Source organism: Falco biarmicus, chromosome 14 (assembly GCF_023638135.1).
Source record: "Falco biarmicus isolate bFalBia1 chromosome 14, bFalBia1.pri, whole genome shotgun sequence".
In the NCBI taxonomy this organism is placed as follows: Eukaryota; Metazoa; Chordata; class Aves; order Falconiformes; family Falconidae; genus Falco; species Falco biarmicus.
The window spans coordinates 3,812,936-3,838,367 of NC_079301.1; the positions used below are offsets into that span (position 1 = coordinate 3,812,936).

The following is a 25,432-nucleotide window of genomic DNA, read 5'->3' on the forward strand; positions in this document are numbered from 1 at the left end:
AACCTTCTTTTTGACATCATCCTGTTTCAGCATTTCCAGTTAAAGTATCTCCATTGCTATTTCCAAAATTGCCCCATATTTTTCATTCAGTATTATCGGATCAGTTAAAAGATTAAATTAAAATTAAAATAAAGTTAAAATTAGTTAGCCCCCACAGAATAGGAAGGTAACAATTCCTGGAGTGGTTTCTGAAATAATTATATTTAGAGACTGGAAAACTTCCTGCAGTCCCAAGTAACACACCGTGGTAGTGGGCAGGCACGACACAATCTTGAGGCTACATGTTGTTCAGAAAGCAGAGACCACAGGAAATGATCCTTGGCAAAGGCGCTGTTTAATGTAGACGCTGGAGGAAGTTCAACGGAAAACACTTATCAGAAATTTCCGTCCAGAGAGGAGATATGCTGTTTTAAGGGAAAATGCCAATATTACTCAGCAGACCAAGGGCAAAGGAAATAGGAAATGGGCTAGAGAGTTCTCTGAAATAATCTGCCACTGAAATGTGAGAAAACATACTCGTGTGTTGGCAATTCTTTTATTTTAAAGCCTTCCACAACTCAAGATCCTTTTGCAGCATTGTGCCATTATCAGAAAGTTGGTTACTTCCAGTTGAAACTTCTTAAAGGTAGGATAAAAAGCTTAATTTTGTTCCTATCCTGACATATCATTTGCATGCTTATTATTTGAGCCTTTGGAATAACTCACAGAAAACCATGAGTTTATGACGGAAAGAAGACATCTTAGAAACGTCGCAACAGTTGACTTTGCTGCTTTTTACAGCTTGCAGAGAAACACCTATGATTCAGTCAGTCTTTTAGGAGCCTAGATAAAAGGGCAGAGTACACCTCTGCAAAGGGTGTCACCTCTGAGCCTGCCAGTGTTGGGACAAGGGGTGGAGCAGCCCTTTTGGTAGCAAATGCAGAGAAGAGGAAACATGCTCCTCATGCAGCACTAAACCTCTGTGTGGGTACAAAAGAATATTGTGCTTTGAACTGTATTTTTAACCTTGAAATACTTGACTACACAGGCACTAAGTATCAAGAATGCCTTAGTTACAAATAATAAAGCTGATTGTATGAATGAAGACAAAATATATGCTTATTAACATTTAATTATTGGTATTTTTATTGTAATATTATCAAATGAGCAGAACAGTAAGCCCTTATATAGGGAAATATAGTAAAAAACCCTGCCTGCAGCCATATCTTTTATTCTCTGCTTAAAACACAAAAAAACAAAACCTAAAACAAAAAACCCCAAAAAACAACCCCCCACCAACTTTCTCAAAGGTAAAAATGAATGCTAGAAATCATAGCTGCTGCAATTAGAGTTGCATTATCTTTTGGTCTCTGGTATCCTTGAGTTTTTATTCAAGAGAACTTGTAGTAATGCCCTCAGTTTGACAGATGCTTTCCAAGCTTATCTGAAAACACAGTGGGAAAGAGAGAGAGAAGTACATTATATGGAATATTCACACTGTTTAATTCCAGATACCAATATTATGAAATAAAATGCTCTAAATGCCTCAGCGGAAAAGAAAGGCTCCTCCAGAGGGTGATTTAGGGCAACTAAATTAGGCCCGTTGTTCTGAAGTGCACTCAAAAGGCTTATAAAGCTAGGCAAAGTGAATATGTCCTACAACGTCTGGTATCAAGAGTACATAAACACATTGCAAGCCAGGAAGAAGCAATGCGCTAGGAAAATAATCAGCATGATTGCAGTCTTGCACTCAACTGGGTGCTTGTCTTTGTACACCTTCTCTCCTGTCTCCATTGTTCACTGTTCGTATCTTTGCTCTCACACTACCTTCTGGCTTAAACTACAGTACTATGTGTTCCTTACCACTTCCTTAACTTCTAACATAGATAAATAAGTGACTTCATCAAAAAGCATTCAAATAGATAGTGTACTCGGATGCCTAAATGCTTATAACATTTCTGAAGTAGGCTTTAATTTACTGTACGTGAATAAAGTGTATCTTTATAAAGCGTTTCCTCAGTGAGGAAAAAACAGTTTAAAAGTATCTCATTCATAAAACGATAACATCAAAAATGCTAAAATGACCATGGCTGATGCAGATTAACGTGACAGTAAAATAGGAGGAATGCAACAGAATTGAAGAGCAGGGCACAAGTACAGAAGCAATTCAAACTTGTTTTGTTGGAAGAGAAAAGCACAAAGAAATTACATAGACTAGTTGGGAGATGTGATCACATCATCAAGCATTAAAGGTGTTCTCAGTAGCTTTGGTTTTATTTCTGTAAGTCATTTGCTTCACTTTGCAAGACTGGGAAGACTGAGAGGAGTTCCCTGAGCCGTATGGGCGGATCTCTGGGAGCACGCCGATTGTGCAGGGCATGGATGTGCCCTGCAGCCCTGAACCTGCCCACTGCACACACTGGGGGACTGACTGGAGTGTTATAGTACTGGCTTGTTTTCCAACATTCCTTTGCAAGGAAACTTGAGTGCACAATCGAGCAGGGCACTGCAGTTTCCTCTCATGCAGAAGCAGGATGCAGCAGAGCATGCCTGGGGAGCAGCATGGGGAGTGCCTTAGGAGCTTCTCTGAAGTGTAGACTCGGCCTTTATCGCCAGTGTGTATCACAGCTCCACCACATCAGCTAATGAAAAGGATGTTGAAGTAACATTTATACTGCAATTTGTTTGTTGTTGCTGTTTTTAATTAATAAATAAGTCAAATGTCTTGGCAGGGAGGAAGGAGTTAAAAAAGGGAGAATATATATACATATTTGAAGAAAATAATCCTTCCAAGTTACTTCCAAGTTTCATGACACTTGTATATAATCAGAGAGTTCTATCTTTTTTATACACTGGGTATCTTAAAGCTATGTAGGTAGTGATGACAGCTAACTATTCATATGCCTACGTGAAGTGCGAGATCAGAATCAGATAAATTTCTCTAGCAGAGTTCATAACAAAAAAAACCCACCACCTTGCTGGCAGTGTCAATACAAAGCACTAATCTTGCCTAATTTTCTTACACAGTAGACCTGACCCCGGTTGGATCAGGTTTGGAGACTAAATTTGGGAATATCAAGGGGAGGAAGTTTGTAATCCTCTTCCTATAAATATTGCACAAATAACTGTAGGTTTAGGTTCAATTGTAAGAGCCACCAATCTGCTGGTTTATTTTTAAACAGTTCATTATTTCTACTATTTAATTGTTGGTAGATATATTGTGCCACCTACTGAAAAACAGCCAGTATATTATTGCTTTTTAGTCCTGCAATTAAGAAAAAGATTTAACTATTTTTGTTAAAATCTCAACTATCTCAGACTGCAACAAGAACATATCACCTTTACTCATACTTGGAGTTTTACTGTCAAAAACCTAACAAACAAAAAATACCTCTCAAAAATACTTAGCATAGAGCAAGATAATGCATCATGTTAAGTATCAGTTTCTGCAAGCACCATATTTAATAAAACTTCTGTATTCATACGAGCATACTCTGAGGCAGGAAAACAAGAACTAAGTAACTACCTGTCTAGCTCTTGGGTAACACCATTTTCCATTTGGAAACTGCCTGTTAACACAATTGCAGCCATGAAAAGCAAGATTCCTCAACATTCTGTCTGTTCTGATGAAACATAATCGATTTAAACCTTTATGGAGTCAAGTATACTCTCTGTAATTATAAAGGGTCAAAATAGGCAGTGATGCTAGGATACGTGAAACAACTGAATCCACAGATGTCCATTTAGGAGAACAAGAAACTCTGGGGGCACAGAAAACGAGTAATCTCATAAGTGAATAAATAATAGTATACAATACACATATGTGATATACAGTTATTATAAAATTCCCAGTTAAACTCTTTTTACAATATGATTCTATCCTATACTCGTACTGAATAAAATACCTTAGAAGACATCATCCTATATTTGTCTTATAATGATACAGCTAAAGTATTTTTAAAAGTATTAAAGGGCACTAAATTGTCATGGCATCCTACACTTTATGCTGGACCAAACTGTGCAACACCTATTTTGCACAGTGTAGCAGTACCTACTTTGCCACAGACTATACAAGGATAAAGCAGTCCTTAGAGTCACTATGTGTTCAACAGCTATATTCAGAAGTTTGACACAATGAGTCTTCAAAACAACCAGATGAGGCAGGATTTAATTATTTGACTTCAATATAAAAAATTAAAATTGCATAATCCAAAGCATGCAACATTTGAATGTTTTGCTCAGAAAAGGAACAGGATTGTCTGCTTTTTCTCTTATGAAAATATGAAGTCTTTACATCAAACTTTGTTTAGTACATGCTGGATAATTATCTTGTCAAATAATAAGACAGTGTCACTTTTGTTCCATTAGTGAACTGAGGTTACTTAAATTACAGGGCAAACGTCCAAGGAATAATAATATCTGGTAACACCATCCCTTGGAGGATTTTTGGTTTTCTTTTCCTCTCTCTCTCTCCATTGCATATGCAGTGTAGAATTTTTAGACAGAAAGGCCCCCAAATTTAGCCCACAGACTGAAGTGTGAATACCCAGAAGGGAAAATCAGCTCTACCAAAGTCTGTATGTCATATTATATTTACAACCAGATCCAACTGTATGATGACTGGTATAACATAATCTAGATCAGGCTCACTGAACAAGGTCAATGGGATGGAAGAACTGGCATCCCTCTCACTTGTTCTTACTGAGGAATATATACATGTATCTGTTACAGCAGCAGATAGTCTGGCCAACACTGTCATTTCTCCCTGTATGCAAGATCCAACATAGCACCTTTTCTCAAACACTCTGGAGTGTATACTACAAATAACTCTGTACTATAAATAACCTGCAAAAATATGCACTAAAAAAATTTCAGTATCTTAAAGCAGCAGTTTGCCTAGATTTGATGAAACTCTAGGAATTCTTAAATATATGACATTCTCTGAACTGAGCAGTGGGCTAATTTTACTCTGTAACTCAAAGACAACCAGTGCTGGATCAGTATAAATAAAATAAGCAGATAAAGCATGATTAAAGATTACAACATTTTTAAAGCCCTTTTAAAACTAATTTGTAAAGTAATAATATTCATAAATGAGTGGATTTGAAAGTCACTGAGAAAGGGATAAACCCCACTAACTGCAGCAATCCTGCAGATCCTGTTTCTCAGGGCAACCCTGAATTGTCAGAGTGTATTTCATGGGTCTTTGCAATTACATGTATAACAATTTAAATCATGAAATCATTCAGGCTACAAGGGTCTTCTGGAAGTGCTAGCCCAGACAGCCTAATCTTCCTGTTAAAGCAGCGTCAGCTATGGACTAATAGCTAAAATGAAATTTTAATAAAATAAGATATAGAGAGATGTATGAAAATAGCAGCAAAATGATGACATTGCAGTAGATACTGTCAGATTTTCAATTAGCAACCTTTAAAAATCGCTGGCACACATTTACCAAAACTAGGGACAAGAATGTTTTCTCTAAAAAGTCTGAAGTCAATGTTTTTCCTCTTTATTTATACTTTTAAGAGCATAAGAATTGTTAAAGAGAACCAACAGTTTACCTGGTTTGCAGTCTTGCAGAGGAAAGCAATATGGTATCACACAGTTCAGACTGAAGTACGGAGACTTGTATCTCTTTGTGACTTATCTCAAACGTAAACAGTCTGGTTTACCAATACTGTAGAAAATACCCCATTTTAGATGCGGTCTGAAAAAGATTGATCAATGTTCCTAGTAGAGTGAGACGTTCTCCCTGTTCTTTGAACTACTTAGGTCATGTGTCTGGGAGAGCAAAACAGTTTATGACTCTCACAGGCAACCTGGTACAAGAGGATTTGGTGTAGCTTTACTGTCTGATACAGCTAGATAGAAAGGAACATCAATGCTCCCCGCCCCCATTCCCCCCCTTCCCCCCCAGCAAAATCCAAAGAGAAAAGCATACTGCAAAGCAAATAAGATTTAAGCTTTTAGTTCAAGGGATTTGAGTATCTTGTGGATAACTGGCTAGCTGAAAAAGGTCTCATAGACATAGTCCAGCTGGCTGGACAAAAATGCACATCGCTCTCAGCTTATCTGAAGTAAAGCAAAAGTTACAAAATAACAGGAAGACTGCGGTGGGAAAAGAATGTTGCAGGTGGGAACAGATAACTACAGAACAGAAACTAGGGGCGGACTTGATATTTAGGTAACTAACCAATAATGAGCTTAACTTTTGTAATATGTATGAGCTAATTATAACAAGGCATAAAAGGTGACTGTAAGGGACAATAAATGAAGTCTGCTGATCACTCATATTGAGTGACTGTGTCTTCCCTCCGTCGCGACAGTATCTTAACTTTATAAAAATGGTTTTTTAACAATCAGATACTCAAAACTTGTATATTATAATCCAATACTCTCTTTCAGTTCCAATTTTTGCTTTTTTTCACTGTGCCTACTGTTCATGCTGTCAACACTTCTCTGTTTCATTTTGGTGTATCAGCATTTGTAGAATTATAAAAAAAATGTACTGTATCAAAAAGCCTGAGACACAGAATCTTGTATAACAGCTTATATTACACTACATCATAATGGAAAAGAACATGTGACACCATTACCAACTTGCAAGAGCTGATGTAACACACATTAAGTCTCTAGATACCAGGAGGATATTGAAGCTACTCATGGAACACAGCAAGCAAATTGTATGCTATTGTTTAGTGATAGTCAAAAATAATGGTTTACAGCATGCAAGATAGCTCGTTGCAGATAAATAAACTATGATGGCTAAGAACTTTTATACTTGTGAAGATATTTTATCAAGTAAATTGAAATACGATTAGATCCTATTTGAATTTCCATTCTTGTTTTGGAAGGCATAATGAAAAAGTGTCTTTTTAAAAAATAATAAATTTGTCCACATGCCACTTTTGAATGTTGATTTAATCCACTCGTCAATAAGTCGCCAAAGTGCTTTTTCATTTTCAGTACATAACTATTCAGTGGGACTTCAGGTTAAACACTTTTGAATTCTCTGAGAGGTGAAAATCACGATGATATATCTATTTACTTCCTTTTCCCTAACAATGTAGTTAAACTAACTCATTTTTCTCAGCAATCCACTGTTTTTCATTCAGACTACAAAAATTCTTTCCCGCCCCACTGGCTCCAAACCTTGTCATTCCGAATCACTCAGGACATCGCTCAACATGCCTGCCTGTAGTACTGTAATGTCTTTCTATTCACTGTCTTTCTCTGCTCATTCTCTGTATCAGTCTTGTACAATCTTTCCTCCTTTCTAGCAACTCCTCAAAGGCAACAGGCAGCTTGCAGAGGAGTAGAGGAGTAGGGAGCTGGGACAGAAACGTAACATTTTCTGCACACTTCCCAGTTTTACAAACTCCTAACGGTAGTAAACCATTTGGTATGACTGAAGTGAACAGAGATGCTGAGAGTGGCTGGCAATGAGTATCTCACTATGTAACAGTGTTAGGAAGAAAAAATGCTGTAAAGTTGAGCTGAGGTACAAAACACGTAAGAAAGGAGTTCTACATAACCCTAGAAAATGTCTGGAGGCTTTTTCTGAAACACGGTTTTCAGTATTGTTTCAGAAATTTTGTTCTTTGCTGACAGCAATATTCCTACCATTTGGAGCACAACATTTACTATTCATCTTTTACTCAGTTATTCTGAGTTATTATTATTCTGAGTTATTCTAAGTTATTCATATTTGGTTGTTTATTCATCTTCTATGGATTACAGCCTTTCACTAAATGTCAAGTAAGAATTTGAATGTATAACTTAGTTTCCTAAGTACCTATCCAGTACAAAACCTCTATTAAAGGAAAAAAGAAAAAAAAAGACCAAAAAAAACCCCTGCATGGTTTTGGAGAATAGTAGATCAAAGCTGCCTGTGAAAAGGAATGATGTCTTAATAAGAGAACTGGAATTGCTTTCCAAAGGCCAGTCTTAATTCTTTCTTAAAATTCATATATGGAAGTAAACTCAGGTCATGCTTCAAGTAAGTTATTTCAGCAATTAAGTTATGAAGTCTGAGTATTTATCTAAAAATACTAAACACGTGACCATAAAAAGCTTAAAACTGACTTATTTTAAATCCTAATGCATGACAGAGTATTATTTGAGATATTCAGAAAAAAGGGCCACGAAGATGAATGCAGTATTGCTGACAGTTTGATGACAGATATTTTGTGATATATCGACTTTAAAGAATTAATTTTTACTCTGACTTTGCTGCACGAGAAAAGCTGTAAACAATCTGAGCTCTCTAACTACGCATAGTGCAAGAGCTCATTTATTTGGTCATAAACATTTTCAAGATTTACACAAAGACATCATGTTAGAACTGGAAAACACAGGAAATAAAACTACTATCTCCATTTCCATTCCTAGTAACAAATTCTTTTGCTAGCAGTGAGATCAAATACATAAAATGTGCATAATGTAACCTACTGAAGACACTAAATGATTTAACAGCAAGTTACGAACTTGGCTCTTTAATACTTATTCTCATGATAAAATTGTTTTAAGAGCTCTTTAGGAAGACTAAGGCTATTTATAATATAAAATATATTTAACTAGGCCTCTAGTGCTAATGCCATTCTTACAAGCAGTATTTTGATAAATAGTGTCTCCCTTTCAGTGGTTATGTACAGCAAAAACCTAAAACTCCAGCGTAAGGTATCATAAAGAAACAAGCTTCTAATCTATCCATTAAATAAAAGATTTCACTGTAACTACTGCATGAGTTTCTGCTCCTACATTCACTTTTGTCCTAGTAGATGCTCCAATTAACAAAAGACAATCTGCGGTTTAAAAGAATGGTGTTCTATCGCTTTTTTTCATATTGTAAGTGTATGCAGAATTAAACTAATGTCCCACTGCTTTCCGTTGTCTGCAATTATTTTACATTCAAACTTCTTTATGTATAGGTTCTTTCCATGGAGAATTTGGCTAGTATTATTAAAGTCAGGTTGATGCTGATGAAGTTTTACCAGTAAAGTGCCTCATCTCAGAATTTTGAAAATTTGTCTTAATATGTTACTCTGGATGATAAAGGACAGGGTCATTTGACAGCCTTAGATATTTGACTTCATTCATCAAAGTCAGATAAAAATTATAGTAAATGAAGAAGGGTAAAAATGTAGCTGTGTTTCCTTATTTACTAAAAGACCGAAGTAATCTATGTCATATGAAATTTACTTCCTCATTGTAATTTGTAATTCAGTAGCATGTTCATGAAGAAGGGAGATATTTAAGTCCTGTATTGCTTAACTAGATACTGAAAATTATTTTGCTGGTATCTGTTACTGAATTGCTGAAAGAGAATTAGCTTCCAAGAGGAATCAGTTGGAGGCCTTATTTGAAATTCTAAGAAATAAAGCCAGTCATTTAAGGAACCTATAAATTTTCCCTCCATATAATATCTCAGTGATGCTTGTTCAAAATGTATTTTGTTTGAAGAAGTATTTACTAGATAAGAAATAATAATTACATGTCTTTCATCTGTTTGGTTCATCTGCTTTTACAGTTAATTTCTCTTTCAGCATTTTAAATGACTGTCAGTACTCTTCATGCTGTAGGAAGCATTAAGTCAGAATAGCTTTATAAATGTTACAACTGTATTTTAAGAGGGGCCAATAGGGTTGTTATTATTATCATTATGTTGTAACAGCAAAAGAGCTAGCTTACGTTTAAATAGATGTATTCAGTTTAGAAAACTCACGGTTTGGAAACAACTTATTTTAATGTCTTTTTGAAGCATAACGCAGACCCAGGAAATGGCAGCACGCTCATGAAACCATTACCACCTGTCCCATGGTTCCCCTCATCTCTTTGTGCCCTGCTCTGAGAGTTCATTATCATCACACAGAATTAATGTGCTCTGTTCTGCTGAACTCACAACACAATATGCTGCGCACAAAGCTCTGTGAACAGCTCATGGCTGAGCTAATGAATCCAGCCTTTCAGCTGTTCCAGTGTTTACGGTGTAAACACAACCCAACTGTCCCCTTGTCCTTGCTTTGGCAAAGGATGTTAAGCATCAACGCAACACTAACTTCTAAACCTCATCCTGCTCCTTGCAGATCTTTTTCCCCTAAAACCTACTCCTGCTTTTTTGTAAGCTGTCTGGGTTTCTGTACCTCCTCCAACCTGGCCTGTTTTTAAAAGCCAAACAGAAGTCTCTGTCTCAGTAGACCTTTTTTAAAAGCCAAACAGAAGTCTCTGTCTCAGTAGACCTTTGTGTTTTTTAAAGTCATTGTTCACAAGCTTGCTATCTCTGGAAGACTGTACAACAGTTTCCTGACAGCCTGTTTTGAAGAAGCTTCTCCCTTCTCCAATTTTTCTCTCAGCACCTTGGTAGATTTATTTCATAACTGATTACATTAGTGTTCAATTTAGACACTTCAAACTAAAAAAAAAAATCATTAGAAAGACTTACTTTCAACCAAATCTTATACAACAAACATTATTACTGCATTGAAGGACAGTACAAACCTGGCAACAACTTCTTTACAAATTATTCTCCATCTAGCATTATATGCCTTTGAAATTGGAATGATTAACCTGAAACATGAGAACAGACTACTGTTTCTTTCTTGTCAGAGATATAATTTTTATAAATTAACTATAATAGTTTTGGGGGAAACTGTTTTCAAAATGCAATATTTATCTATTTTACTTATATGAAGTTACTTCCAGAAAGTAAGACAAACTTTTGTATTTGTTCCAAATGCATTTGTATTATTTAAACAAACACTAATAGCTAGTTTATAATTTTTGTGTTTTAAAAAAACTCCAATTAGATTTCACAGCATTTCCTATTTAGAGAATCACACAAGCCTCAAGATACTGTGTTTATAAACAAGGGTACAGTTATTAAGAAGCAGCATCTGCAGGTTATTGTACTGAAATGCACAGTGTAGCTAAAAATCTGTTTTTAACGGTCACTGGAATGAAACCAAGAGTACAGCTTGCCTCCTTGTGGCAAATACTATCAAATAGGTACAGAGGTGTCATTTTTTTTCCCCATTTTATGTATGGTTTAGCGATCGGAAAATGAAGTGTCCACCTCTGGTCTTTTGCTTTGGAACATACTGGGCTAGTGACAGACTTTCTCCTTAACACTACTGACTGTGAAATATTTCAGTACTACAATCACTGCAAATGACCTTGATGAAAACCAACTGAAAACCCAGGACCACTCATTCATTGCATCCCCTAGAGGACTTTTGTCTACCATTTCAGTCAGCTTCAACTTTGGAGAACATCCAGCTGCTATACCAGGAGGTGGGCAGTGCTGCAAATGGAGCTCCAGGAACCTCCAGTTCATAACATCCTTAAATAGAAAAGCCTTCACTGACAGATACAGACCCAGAGAAAGATGGTTTAAGATTTCTAGGATTATTAGTGCTGTTATCAGGATTGGTAATGCTTCCTTCTGGTTTTCTTTGCATTCTCAGGATTGAAGGAATGGTAGTAAGGGCAAAATTCCTTTTATTCAGCCAGATATATCCCCAAAATAATCCCAGGTAATAACCTGTTCAAGGACAGAAAATCCATCATTTTTTGCTGATGTCTAACTTAAACAAAGCTATTTAGGAATACTTTTGTCTGGAAACAAGCATGGCAATGGACCCGTCCAAATCTCTCCTCACTATTACAAATTTGATGGGCTAAATGAATGCCAGACATAAGCCTACTAGATGAATGCCTACAGAAAATGCCAGTGAATGAGTAAAAATTATTTCTGAGAGCAAAAGAACTGTTCCCTGGACTACGTCTTTGTTTCTTTGTCACCCATCCCTCTTGGTATGTGGGGTGGGGGAAAGATATCAGTGTATGGTGCATGGGAAAGGGCGAGTCAAGGAAGACTGGAGGAGTCCTGTGAGTACAGGGCTGCTAAAAGCCTGTATAAATATAAAAGCAAGAATGATAATCGGTTATGTTTGGAACATTTAAGTATTTCTTGAATGAGATCCATATGAAAAGTTGAAAACACAAGTCTTGCAAGCCATGAGTTACAAGCCCAAGTCCCTTCTGAAAGATCTGTTAATCAGGAAAGCAACTAGGAGTATCATCCTGAAATCAGTTGAAATTGGATCTCTTTACAGCACAAAACAGATTAATGGTTTGCAGCAGCAGTTATTTCAAAACCCCTTCCTTAATTTCCATAAAGCAATTAATATTCTGAAAGAACGTTGTCTGGTATATTGGTGAAAATATAATTAACAAAATAAACACAGAATTTACATCAGTATTTGTTTTGATAAATAACAAAATGTACTGAGGACAATGTTTTTGGAATAAATTGTTATTTGTTTTTTTTATGGATGGCAGGAGTTGGCCTAAAAGCTTGATTATCATTCAGGATTTTAATTACAGCCATAGCAACAAATGCTTGCAAATTCTAACAATAGCTGTTGAGGTTTTTAGTCTTAAACACACTTCCCTCATTGTAGGCATATTTTTTAAAAGTATTTATTGTTTAAACAGCAATCCACCCTACCTTATAGTGCAGGACATCCCTCAGGAAGATCAATAAAATCTTAAACCTAAGGGGTTTGACCAAGGCTGACCAGGAGATAAACTACAGATGATGCTCAGAACCAAAACAGTTTAGTATGAAAAACTAAATTAAATGTTAAAAAATATCATGGTAAAAATATTGCCTCTAAAATGCTATGTGTTTTAAGCTGTGTGGAGAATTAATGGCTTTCTACTCCTGAAAAGCGATAGAAGCCTCTCTCCAACTTGTCTATGGCAAACCCACAGAACATTTCACAGTCACGTACTGTTTCCATGTCTTTTAAATGTCTTTTTTTTGTTGACATCCATAATGATCATAATTTTCAATACTGTTTGTTGTATAGTAAAACCTGCTGAAGTCTAATATTCTCCACTAAAAGTACATTAGTAATTAATTTTCTACCAGTTGATACATTTTAGCAGTGCTTAAAGCATTAATCTTTAGACTCAGATGAAAGTCAATAAAAAATAGCAGGATTTCTTGTATTGGTACTCCAAGATATTTTGTTAGCCATCCTTCTACTTAGTTTGGTTTTGTTGGCTTGAACAGTGTCAATGTAACTAGAAAAAAAATTATAAATAACATTTCTGAAGTCAAGGAGGGAAGGATTTAAAAAATAAAGAAACCCCTGATATTTCCTTTGCTATGTTTTTTCAACTTAAATATGAAACATTTGTTGCTTTCATATGTATTTTCCAGATTGTGCTTAGATCTTTATTCTTGATCTAATTATTTTTTGCCAGATTATGCATTTATAAAATGTACATGGCCTACACCCAGGAATCTCAGAACTACAAGTTCCGTTATTTACTTTTTTTAATAGAAGAATTCAACACCTTTTTTTTTTTTTTGGGGGGGGGGGGGGGGGGGCGTGTCGTTAAACCAATAGCACCGCACAGTGAAATCTGCCTTGAGTTTCTCTTTTCAGTCCATAAATTTCAGTCTGAAATTAGACAGAAACATAAGACTTTGATTTCCTTCTGTTCTTATACTATTTTTCATTTGCTTTACACCGACCTGCTTTAGAGTTCTCGTTTTATTCAAGTCTGTCTTCAAACTACTGAGCAACTCCGTCACAGGGTATGCCACTGTGAGAACTACAGGATGGTCACTGGGCGCGAGGCCAAAGGTGTCCTCTTGCAGCGACCAAAAGCAGGTATCAGGAAAGTGTGCAAGAGCAGAGCAAGCACACAGCTCAACATCCCCAGAGCTGGAAACGGTTTCTTGTGTTTAGTAATCCTAGTGCTTCTCCCTCTGTAAACTTGTCCAATCTTTCTTTAAGCCCATGTTAACTTTTACCATCCCTAACACCCTGTGGTAGAAGTACTACAGTCTAACTCCTTCTCATATACAAACCCCATTTCCCTAGTTCTGAATCAGAGCAGCACACAGTATTCAAGGCAAGTGAACCATGCATTCATTCCTTTGCATAATGTTTTCTTCTCTATTTCTTTTCAAATAATTTCTAATTATGTAGAAAATAATATTATTATTAATGTTAAAGATTTTATCTTTTTTGCCATTTTTGTATTTTCATGGGATTATCATCATAACCCTGGATCTTGCCTCTGTGTAGTAATACACAACTCAGAGCCCATCACTTCATCATTTGGTACTTCTCTGTATTGAATCCTATGTGCCATGTTATTACCCAGTTACTGAGCTTGCTGACTTTTTGTTCAAATCTATAATTCTTCACCATTAGGCCCTGACTTTGCTATCCTGCTACTGAACATCATCAGGAAATGTTAACAACTTTTAATTCAAATCCTTCTCCCAATTGTTATAAATATGCTAGAGAGCAAAGGTCGAAGCACAAAGCCTTATGTAACTACTAATAATTTCCTCCAAGGTTAAAAATGACTCCAACCTCTTGTTTCCCATTTTAGCCAATTATTTATCCATTTATGTACTTTCCTTATCCCATTGCTGTATAGTTTCCTTAAAACATTTGATGATGATCTTTGTCAAAAGCTTTTTAGGAATCTATGTAAACAAGAACATGCTTTCTGAATGCATCAAAAAACTTATGTGTATTTTGGGTCATAATTTCCCTTCTTTCCAATTACAGCAAATTTATTCATGTGTGTACTTATTCTATTTTTGGAAGTAATTCTTCTGACAAAACCATGAAGTACATAGGCCTGTATTTCCCTGAATCTAAAAGGTCTCAATACGGCATGTAAAAAATAAAGCAGTCTAACTGTGCAATAGGGAGCAGAGAGTATGACAGATAAGCAGCAAAGTAGCGGACTGATTAATAAGCAGGATGCCTGCAGTCTAGTTATACACTGACATAGCTCTCTGTAAGAGTTTTCTGTTGTTAAATACAAGAGGATACGCAGACCAGGAAATATCCAGATGTGACACTTGGAAACAGAAAGCAGCAGCTGTAAACACATGGAATCAATAATTATTGGTGCTTGTGTGCATGCTTAATCTAAGGATAAATGAGTAATCAATCAGAAAGGGAGATGTGCAATAGGTCATAGCAGGTAAGAGAACAGAGGAAATGAAGAGTTGTAGCCTGGCTTCTCTAGCTTATGAAAGGTAGGACTTTCAACACGGTTCATCAGTCACACTGTAATTATTGCTACCTCAGATTCAACATCAGATGAATGTATTTCCATGGCAAATCCAACCCTGAATCAGGTTCTACTGTTTCTTTAAGCCTACCTAGTTTTTTCCTTGAAAAACTTTTTGGAAAAAGCCTGACATATTTGAGCAAATGTTTTAATAATACTTAAAATACTGGCATCTAGACACTCTACAGGACTACCGAAAGAAAGAGTTGCGGGGAAGAATGCTATAATTCACTACCAAATGATTTTGGGAGCATCTTAGAATAGTCAAACAGACAAATGCAACTAGAAGTGTTTTTGTTCTGGGCTCTGTCAGAAAGCTGTGTTGCCCTCCGCTCCCTAGCTACAGGGTTCATATTTATTATTTCTTTTCCAGCTTTGTCCATTACTCTCTATTGACATTTCTATAAGCAGTCAACAGAAAGATTTTTTTTTCCCCTTTGTTAGGCATCTTTCCTAAATATCAATTAATATCAATTTCTATTTAGACTTTTTTTTTTTTTTAAGAAATCACTGTCATTTACATTGTTACTCCAAAAAATACTATTGTATTTTAAAATGTCAAAACTTTGCAAGAAATCACTGCTTTCTAATTAGATCATTTCTAAAATGTCAGTACTCATCAGTGCTTCAGCAAATATGGACTGGTACAATTCTCACAGCTCTAAGTGCTAATGCTTTTAGTAGTATATGACTGTCAAAGAAGTCCTTTGGTCATAGGAACAGCTAATCTAGAAACACATTTAGAAATTGTCTCACATAATATTTTCTGGCTTGGAGGCATTCAAGCATACTCCCTTGAATCAAAAAAGTAAATAGGAATCAAGGACAACTCAGCTTCTCCTTTGACTTTCATCTGGACAGGGCTAGGTTCTAATGCCTGAATTTTAGAGAAGATGGTGAGAGATGCTACCTTTGTTAAGATGAAGCTATTCCTGCTGAAATACAATACCTGCTTCTTCTAGTTACAATTTCTGTACCTTTCAGAGAGTTCTTACTCTATCATGTGTGTAAATCAAGTACAGCTTACATATATAATTGAATTAACATGAAATTCTCAACAAATAAAAAACTACCTGTAGTCAGACTTCCGAATAGAACCCTTGGTAGAAATGCAAAGATGGCAAGTCAAATACTTGCTCTGAAGTACCTGAGGTTCTCACTCAAAGTGCTGTTTTCTCACATATCTGAAACTCAGGATTCCTTACCACACAGAAAGATGTCTGACATCTATCTACCCACATCCTACTATAACATTATGAACCCCTTTTATATTCTTTTCGTTTTAATTTAAAACATGTTCCTGAAGAATAAAACCCTCCCTTTTATCATGCCGGTTTGCTAAGACTGTGATGTTTCTTTCACCATTTATTATTGAAATTTAATAGCCTACAGATGCATCATAATGAACAGTAGCTATATACAATCTATCTTCAGGCTGTCCTACAAGGTGACACAAAGTCTTTACTTCTAAGTTGTATAAAATTGTCTTTCTTACTGAGCTGTAAGGTATAAAACAGTTCATGTTTTGGCAGCTTATTTAACATGCTTTGCTAACTTCACAGGCAGTTTTGTCTTTGGCCATAAAGCAGTGTAACTGGAGTCAACTAGTCCCAGAAGGAAGAAAATAACAGAAATAATGATATAAAAAATAGTAAAAATGCATACACTATAAAAAGACAGAAAAGAAGCACTATTTTGTAAACAAATAAATAAATAATCATTTCAAGTTTATGCTTCACTTTTCCTCCTGCAACAGCTCTATCATTCAATGTAATTTGCTGAACGCTTTTGTTATTCTAAGCCACATACCATGGCTGTGTCACAATTTTCCTGTCTAATTAAATAGAAGCAGCTTTCTGACTCATATCCAAAGAGGCATTGCAGCCTTGTTAATACACTCTCACGTGCGCACATGTTGGAAAGGCTTTCACTCTGAAATAGCCTTTTATCTATTCTCACGTGGCTAAGCATCTCACACCTATGTCTGCATTTCTTTTTTGAGAATTCCCCTTTAACCCTTAGTTCTATATTTCATATAGTCTTGAAAAGCAATCCTGAACATTTTCTTTCATGGGAAGTTTTTTATTCTGTATATGACTTAAACTGGAGATTTAAGATTTTGCAGGGGAAAACAAACAAACAAACAACTTGACCAGAAAAAGCAGCCTATAGCTAAATTGATCTGAAAAACTGTTTCTGTTGTGCAAGAGGCAGTATTAAAGAAAATGCTTCTTAAAAGTAGGAGATAAATGTGGAGCCATCTCCATCAGATAAACAGTATATGAAAGGTTATCAGTAAGAAGTAGTATGCTAAGCCACAAAATATTAGACTTAAATGTTCAGACCTGTAATTACGCTTCATGATAAAAAAGGTTTGCTCAAAACTCTTAAAATCTAAGTATTCAAGTAGCCTGTGTATCTTGATTTTCTCTCTAGTAATATCTCAGGGTTTATGAGGATTTTCTCTGAATGTTTAATGTAAATATAACAATAGGTTGTATTTAAAAAGGTATTCCTATGAATCTGTTCTTGAAGTTGTAATGGTTTCATTGTATACACAGTACAGCGATTACTGCAAAAATATGACCAGAAAAGGGGGGGAAATAAATGAAAAAAAACCACTTTAATTTTATTACTGGAGACAGTTCATTTTACACAATGAATATTTAGGAAGATCAATGAAAAATAATGTGTAGTCCATTTACTGTTTTAAAACTGAAGTTCCCTACACATTTAAAATACTGCTTTGTATACAACGTCAATATTTTGGAACAGCTGAGTAGCTTTCATTATACACTGAAGAGGCCAAGACTTTCAAACTGCCTGTTTTTTTAATCTTTCGTCCAGGAAGGAAGAATCTGGTATTCAGAACACACCAAACATAACATCTGTGCTTGTAGGTACAGTGCCCAGAAACATTCTCATTAAAAAACAGACCAGAATAGAAAAAGCAGTATTTGTGCCTGCTTTTCATACAAAACTAAGTGGTTAAAGCATTCCCCCCAGGTGTGATGACCTGTTCTGTGCTGCTTTTATCCTGATGCAAAGCCATCTTCCTAGGGAAGGCTTGTATATAACCAGATTAGAAACTGCTCTGGGGAAAACATCACCAGCGTTGCTGCAGCTAGATCAATGCACAATCAAGTGTATTAAATGGACAAGGAAAGAAGCAAGGCTTTCTGCAGTCATGGTGCTTATCTGGGAGAGGTGATGGACCTTTTCCACATTTATCTTATGATTGCTTAATAAAATACAGATTCTTGGAGAGCGGATAGGAACCTACAGAACACTTCCAAGACAATTCTGTCCACTGAATCAAGGAATTACACTTTTCAACTACATACCTACTCTGGCCCAATATTGCTTATTTTTGGTAGCAGAACTGTTTTAATTGGAAGGTATCTGAGACCAAATCTAATCATGTACAGTACTTTTGTAGGAGAGGAGAACTTAAGAATTCCAATTGATAACCAACTCAAGGCTGTGACTAATTACTTACAGTCTTATATGATGTGTCCAAGAAAACAGCCTAACATGTTAGCCAGCATGAGGAAAGAGTTCCCCTGGTAAAACTCCCTCTTAGGTAGCACTCCATGTGTATGAAAGGTGCACTTTGCAGTCCAAATAATATTTAAGAGGAATAGACTTTATCTGAAATGAGGCTGATAACAGCTTCCAAGGAACTGCCTGCTTCATAGAAAAATGAGACAAAACAGCAAGGATTGTTCACTAACTGTACTCTAAATTCACAAAGTGAGATGGAATGGCAGTTAGAAGGTGTGGTGGTTTTTTTTTCAAATATAATGATGGTTCCTAGCTTCAGGAAACTTTGAACATAACAGATAAAATGATCAATCTGCAAAAAATATGTTGACTTTTCTCAGATAATAAACTCCTTTTCCAAAATATTTTTTTTTTTTAAACTAAGAATCAATGTATCATACAAGAGGATTGAATCAAAGTTCTAACATGGTAGATTCACACAAATATAACAGGAAAAACAGATCAGATTGCAAAGCTTAACTTCAATTTGCATCTTTTGTGCAATTTCCACTTCAAAATCACAGTTTCATTGAACAAATTAAGATTTACTCATTAAGTACCATCAGGTATGAGAAACTTGGGAAATAACTGAGACTATTATGGAAAAAGAGAAAGAAATAATATGCAATCTTTCATATTAGTTAGCATCAGTGTTCAAATCCCTCTGCAGCCATTGTCATACATTATGCAAGTGTTATAATGAACTTGTATACAAATGTTAATTAGAAATTTCTTGGAAGTTTTAAGAACAGGAAGTATTAAGTGAGCTCTTACAAACCACATGTCCTTTTCCTAGCATGACTTACTGACTATTTATTCAAATACAGCTACAGGAGAATCCCCAATATGGATCAAATTTGGATCGCCCTACTCATGCACTGAAGACTAAAGTTCAGATGTAACTTAAACTGTTACGTACAGTTATATTAGGCTCTATATGTGGCTGATACACCTTAAAATAGTTTTATATAGTTTTCTAAATGTCCATGCCAATCTGTTAGGAAATACCTTTGGTAGTACCTGTTTACCACGTTCTGTTTACCATGAAAAGCTAACTTATGGGAAGCATGACTAACAAAAGTAATTTAGAACTAACTGGGCTCGGTAACGTCACGGTCACCATAGAGAAAGATGGCTAACTCAGCAATATGCTGGACATATCACTAACAGCTCTATGCTAACTCAAATATGGATTTATTCCTATTTACTAAAGTCAAATACAAACATTCTTCCAACTCAGATTACCAAACTATGTCAGCATGACTTTACTTGTCAATACTTTGCATAGATCAGCACTTCTCACATTCTTGTATAACTGTCCATTTTAACATTTGCCTTGGTCTCATCTAATTTCTTTACTATGCAAGGAAAGACATTCCTTTTGAGTAGTCCCATGAGTGTTAATTACTTGCTTAACTAATTTCAGTAAAGATAGGAGTCAGATATCTACCAGATCCAAAGTCTTGTCCACAATTAATTAAGCCTATGGAAGAGATATTAAAAGCTGTGCTACTGGCTAAATGTTCTCAGCAGTCTATATCCATGTATGTTTGCTGTCCCCACTATCACTGGTACACCAACCATCATCACCGTGAAAAGAAAGAGCTTTAGGTATATCTAAAAAGGCTTTTATTTCCTAGGCTTCTTTTGTTTATAGGTGGGGTGTTTGTTTTTTTTTTTAAACAAAGGCCAAAACTAATCAAAGAAACTACAAATCCCAATATATATCTCTGTATCTTACTCACTAAAGTGAAGAATTTAGAACATGGAGATGGGAAGCAACTCAGGAAGCACGAAGCTTCCTGTTGCACATCTGCAGCACATGCCAGTCACTGTTCCAACCCTCTATGTCATAGTAGTATACTTAGGAAATTGGTGTCTGCCTGCTGGGTAATCTGGCCTATAGTAATAAGAAAGCTTTGCAGTTGACACTTGCTTACATTGTAGAAAAAAAAAAAAATAATCCTTAAATAACAATAAGAAAGAATATTTCTGAGTATATAAATTAACTTAATATTTCAATTCTAATCACAAAATCACAAAAAACCTTATAGATCATGTCTACATTTAGATGTAAAAATATTTACAAAGAAAGCAATGAACACAAAGAATAACATACATTTCCATTAAATTTCAAAGCATTGCGTGCCACAAGTTTTAGCATGTTCTCTGCTTTTAAACACATTTTCTCATACATAGAAACAGTGTTTTGAACCATGTCCTTCAGAGAAATCTAAATTAACAGGTCAACGGACGTGTTGTTAATACCTAACATGTTAACATAGAATCATCAGCCCAACCAAACCCAAGGGACTTCTTTAGACTACATGGAGAGAAAAAAAAAGCAGATTTCATTATTTGTGATTTTATACAATGGGTGTGTATGTCTGAATTAAAATATTGCTGTATTATTTCCATCTGCTTATATACTGTATATATTCCTTCACAGACACACTTAATTGACGGAACAATTCTACTTGGCTTCAGTGATTTTATAATTTGTCGTAACCACCTCACTAGCTGTTGAGGAGACAGACTTCTTCCTCATATTGCCAAAACAATCCTATGAAATATGGTTTGGTTTAATTAAAGTATAATTAATGCCTCAAATTTTAATTATTTCTGCTGTGATCTGGAAATGAAAATATTCTTCTGCCAGAATAATACATTTAATATGAAATGGACACGCTTAGTATTAATACCCGCTCTTTATCAAGTTCAGTAATGAGTTCTTTTCATTGAACAGGCAGCATTTGGAAAAAAAAAACACCCAACCCAAAACCTACAGCTTTTCTGCCTGTCAGAATATAAATGTAGTTGCTGAAAATGGAACTTAATTCATTTTACATGGCTTGTAAAAATAAAACTGAAATCTGTTTTTTTGAATGCTAAAGGCTATCTTTTAGATTTTCCTTTTTATCTAGTGATGTCACTTGGAAAAAATATTTCATGGTTAACAGGCATGGAATGTTGAGTGACATGTTGACATCAAAATATTTTTGCTAAATGAACTTGTTTTAAATTATAATTCTTTTTTGGAGGGATGTGAGAAGGGAAAATTCACCAATGAATTAAATCCAGAGCACTTCTTTCTCTTTAGAGTAGTGATCCCATGTCAGGTTACTTAGAAAATACAGTGGAAATATTTATTACACAAATTGTTAAGTGAACTCATAATTTGGCTGTAAGACACCATCATTGTCAAATATAACATGGTTAACATATGGTTTGCTACTGATGAGCAGAATTTAACAGCTGACAAAATACTGGAGCCGGGGAGGTGGGGAAAAACCCCAGTTCAGTCAGTGTTTACCAGTTTACCATTAGAGAAGCTTATATTTTTCCCTTTCTGAGCTTGTTAAATATTGTTCATTTAGAAAGAAAAAACCTATACCTTTCAAACAGATAAATAAAATAAATTTTAATAGCCAGTTACAGAAATGTAAGATTCTAAAAAAAAATAAAAATATAAAATCTAAGATCTCCTAATGGCACCACCAGTTATCTGCTGGTGTGCTGCTTTTGAAGATTCATGGAGTTTAAGTGGTGCGTAATCCTTTCACAATATAACAACATGAGACATAGTTCTAGCTGGAGTAGTTAATTCAGGGTTTTTTACTGGCCAAAATTCATGGCTCAAAATTAATTTTGTGAATGGGAAAAATATGGTATTTCTACCAGTTAGAATGAATATGGAATATATAAAGGATTTATAACACACAGTCTTTTCTGTACTAAATCAATGATATAAAAAACCCCGTGTGCTATTGTTACCATCACCTTCCTTTCTTTCTTCTCATGCCTTTGTTTCTGTTTACCTCCTTGGGATTCCTTCATTTACTCCCAGAGGATAAGGCTTAACAATTAGAGCTAAAATGAATTCAAACAGTGACTGTAAACATTAATTCTCCCCAGGTTCAGAATGAAATACCAATATATGTAAAAAAACCTTACACATTCAGAAAAACAGAACTACAAACATATGCAGTGACATGTGCCTTAAAATGAACAGTAGAGTTATTTTATATCCTGAAATAGTTTTAATTTTTGAAGACAGAAAAACATCTTAAATGGTAGTAGCATCATTAAAAACCTGGCAAACTAAATTATCAAATGCTAAATATTAAAATTTATCACAAATGCAACAAATACAAACCTAACACAGCCCAGCAGTAATCTGTATTAAACCCAGATTACCTACTGTCTTTAATAAGAACTTTTCCTATAGGTACTGAATAAATGTGAGAATTGCAAAAATAATTGAAATATTCTTGGACATTTGGTTTAAAACTTGAATTTGTTCACACAATGAAATGCAAATATTACATGGAGACATATTCCATCTGCCTTAGTGTGCAAATGGAAAGTTTTTCTCACCTTGCTCTCCTCCTAAAACTGCTATGGCACCTGAAAATCTTCACTATGTCAGAGCTGGCTCAGATCCCCAGCAGTGAAGCAGCAAAATGCAGGTTCATTGCTCCAAAGCTGAGGAGCCGGGGCCTGTATGGTAAGGGATGGGAACATGCTGAGTGCGAAGCCAAAAATGACACTCAGATAGTCCCAGTGCAAAGTAAGAAGCAATTACTGTTTTTCAGTAAGCCTCCCCAGCTCTCGGAGTCACCAACATAAGTGCAGGCAAAGACAGCGGCTATATCAATTCGGCTTTACAGCGCTCTCATAGGCCACCTTTCACAGAGTTATTTTGCTGTCCCAAACAACCTCAGCCTCTGTGAACCTGATGACTTTTCCCGTCTAAAACTGTGTCCAGAGAGCACCAGAACTCAGCACTACTTTCATGGTTACATGGAAAGGCGAGTGATTGCATGGAAGACACATCTAACACAGGAGACTGCATTTAGAAGTTGTTTTGCTCATCCCCAATGCAGAGGGAAAGACCTTTGCTCTCTGTCCATTATTGAGATGTTCTGCACTTTCAAGCTGTACAGCTACGAATCTCCCAGACAAAACACTACATGCTGTGCCCTGGGTATAGGATGAGAGTTATTGAAACTGCTATAGAATCTTAAATAGCAAATTTTAAATGATAAAATAACTGTTGTTATACACGCATTCAATTATGAAAGCTGCTAGATTTGGCAGCCTTGCATTGGCTCCTATGAGACAACAAGTCCATTTATTTTGCCATGTGTTATTCTATATTATAAACCTCCCTAATATGAAAGACCTCTCTCTTAAGAAAGGCTAAGAAAAGACAGGCTTACCAAGGACTGCCACTCTCCTTTAGATCCCCAGCTGCCCAATGGAGCAATGAAGATCCATGCATCCAGTTTCCTAACAAGCACAAACAAAATTTGTGGTAGAGTGTCTTGTAGTTAGTGGGTGAGCCACTTCAGCTATGTAGTAAACAGCCGATTTTGAAAATGATTAAAAAAAGGAAATAAAAACTCTGAAAGAATGACTGATCTAAGCAATGCAATTTAGAACATGCCAGCCCTTGGCTTCTAATTTTGCTGCTTTATTTAGTGTAAGAAGCCTTCCTGGGTCAGCTGGAGGTTCCCTTGATATTAGGCAAGCAACTCTGATCAGCTGCTGCTGAGCCCCTCACTTTCAGCATCAATGCAGCAGCATGGTAGCAGTATCCCTTATAGCACTGGGACCCCACAGGGGCTTGCCAAATCCAGAGCAGCTTTCAGTAGGCTCAAAATCCTGCAGTGACAAAGGTGAATTAACTCCTCTGCTTACCACTGTTTCAGTAGAGCTAAGGTATAGCTCTATACCTTAGAGGTATGTAAAATTCTATTTTCATAATATCTTCCAGATAATGATTTCAGAAAAAAGAAAAGAACTATTGAACTTTTTTGCAGATTCTGCTTCCTGCAGAATGAAGGATATAAAACTAAGACTACATCTGCTCCTCAATAACTCAGAGAAAATATTACAATTTTGATGAGTGCTCATCACTAAGGTTTTTAGCTTCCAAATAGCAGAAGTAAATTGAGAAAGAAATTCAGGTAGAATTCAGGTTTCATTTGTTCAAAAGTGTTTAAAAGTGTGAAATCCAATGAAATTTCCTATCCCTTCTACTATTGGATACCTTCATATCAAAAGTCAAGGTTTTATTTTAATTTCTTCTAAACAGCACATGCAATCAAACAGAAATTCTGCCAGTAATCCAATACATAACCTAGCAGTCTCTCAGCCTTTAAGCAGTAATCTTGTACTAGGTTTGAAAGTTAAATTCCCAGAACTACTCCTCCACACACAGATAAGCCACGAATTTATTTTAAAATATTGAAGTTTTTATATATATAAAAACATATATGAAAACATATGTAATATAAAATACATTAATATATAAATTAAATAATATACATTATACATATATAAATATTTCAGCTTGATAGATGTAGAACAGGAAAGTCAAATGATTGAAAAAAGATAGAATCTTACTGGTAACTCAGTTGACTCCTCTTTTACTCTTGTATTATGGATGAACCATAAAAAACAATGTCATGAGAGGTGGCATTTTATTAAACGGTGCCAATATTAACTAGATCATGAGACAAACAACAAAGGAATTTGTGTAAATATGAACCGAACCTTGTTCATATCATACCACTGAATGAAAAAAAAAAAACATTCAAGCAAAAAAAAAAAAAAATTTTTTCTTGCTGGCAGCAATAACATCTTATTGGAAGCTTTGATGCTTGTGGCAAATCGTATCAGTCGTCATTAATTAGAATGTCAGTTTTGCATTATTTGACACGCATTTCTAGTTGGGGCTTATTTTCTCTGCACAGTTTGACAAGTGTATCACAGTACAAGTATTTCA

General features: G+C 35.6%; 1 protein-coding gene across 2 annotated transcripts in view; it reads left to right on the plus strand.

Moving 5' to 3' along the window:
- The first annotated feature begins 457 nt into the window (after nt 1-457).
- KLHL4 (kelch like family member 4) overlaps nt 458-25,432 on the plus strand; it is a 95,050-nt gene continuing 70,075 nt past the window's right edge. Inside the window, exon 1 of one of the 2 annotated variants that reach the window (XM_056359861.1) lies at nt 458-625. The gene's annotated coding sequence lies outside the window, so the exon portion shown is untranslated. The remainder of the gene's footprint in view (nt 626-25,432) is intronic. The other variant, XM_056359862.1, reaches the window with a different exon arrangement.